Raw genomic sequence first — 1,565 nt, 5'->3', positions numbered from 1 at the left:
TCTCACTCAGAACCTCAGCTTCAGGCCATTGTTGATTCTTGTCTGAAGTATATGAGAAAATGGGATTCGTTAAATGCCCAGCAAAGTGAGATCATCTTCCAACCAGTTCACACAGTGCACTACCTTCCACTGATGATTATGATCAGAGCAAAATCCAGGAAAACTTGGGTCATTTTCCTCATCTTGGGAGTCACCAGTGGATTAAGGCAGGCAGAGATGGTGAAATCCATCATCATCGCCCATGTGGGGTTGGTAGTGTGGCTGAATGGTCTAAGGCGCTGGACTCAAGTTCCAGCCTCAGTTGAGGCGTGTGTTCGAATCCCACCACTGCCAGTGATCACACCGTTCTGGCAACCCATCCCTTCGCTGCTATGGATTTTCCTTGCTGCCTGAACCATGCACTGCTATGCAAAGAAGATGTTTCTAAATTTCTGTTTACGGGCAGCACGGTGGCTCAGTGATTAGCACTGCTGCCTCACAGCACCAGGATCCCAGGTTCAATTCCGGCCTCGGGTGACTGCCTGTGTGAAGTTTGCACATTCTCCCCGTGTCTGCGTCGGTTTCCTCCCACAGTCCAAAGATGTGCAGGTCAGGTGAATTGGCCATGCTAAATTGCCCCGAGTGTTAGGTGCATCAGTCAGAGGGAAATGGGTCTGGGTGGGTTACTCTTCGGAGGGTCAGTGAGGACTTGTTGGGCCGAAGGGCCTGTTTCCACACTGTAGGGAATCTAATCTAATGTGCTCCAGTCAGAAAGATCTGAAGATCAGAATCACGAAGCTAAGGATGAGGTTTAACAGGCAGTGCTTTGGTAGGCATCTCAGTGCACCGACGTAATACCACTTAGTGCTGCTTTCACAAGATCTTCAAATCTAGAGGAAAGAAAGGACACCCAACAGCAGTGTACACACCCAAACCAGCTCAACATGTACAGTGGCACTAACCAGCTCTACTGGCTGGCAGGTATTGTTCCTGTGCCTGACACTACATTCCCAAAACAATTGCTCTCATCAGAACTCAGTTGTGGTAGGGGGACATGGAAATCCTTGAGGGGTCTTCTCCAAGTATCCCTGAGGAGATCAAATACCCCACCAACTAATGGGAATTCCTGGCTTGTGACCAACCAAGATGGTGAAGGTTTATTGGGAAAGGCACCAAATATACCAGGAGACTTCACTCGGAGTGTACGAAGGTGAAATTGAGGCATCAGAGTAGGATGCAAGAAACTCCAAACAACCAACCTACCAGTGGGGTCGCATGCTTAGAAAACTCAGGAACCTTGGTGAGTTGCTGGAGTACATCTTGTTGATGGTATATACTGCTGCGACTAGACATCAGTGCTGAAGGGAATATGAGTTAAGGTGGGAGGAGACTGGTGTTGAGCATAAACCCTGGCAAATCATTGGTTGTTTGCAGTAGATTATAAGGGTGCAGAGAAGATTTACAAAGATATTGCCAAGGTTGGAGGGTTTGAGCTACAGGGAGATGCTGAATAGGCTGGGGCTGTTTTCCCTGTAGCGTCGGAGGCTGAGGGGTGACCCTATAGAGGTTTACAAAATCATGAGGGG

General features: G+C 48.5%; 1 non-coding gene across 1 annotated transcript; it reads left to right on the top strand.

Moving 5' to 3' along the window:
* Positions 1–251: 251 nt before the first annotated feature.
* On the top strand, positions 252–333 carry trnal-caa. The gene has a single exon. It is a non-coding gene; the product is annotated as a tRNA-Leu (tRNA).
* Positions 334–1,565: the final 1,232 nt, after the last annotated feature.

The sequence above is a fragment of the Chiloscyllium plagiosum genome, chromosome 36 (assembly GCF_004010195.1).
Source record: "Chiloscyllium plagiosum isolate BGI_BamShark_2017 chromosome 36, ASM401019v2, whole genome shotgun sequence".
Classification (NCBI taxonomy): Eukaryota; Metazoa; Chordata; class Chondrichthyes; order Orectolobiformes; family Hemiscylliidae; genus Chiloscyllium; species Chiloscyllium plagiosum.
This window is presented reverse-complemented; position numbering and strand designations above follow the sequence as displayed.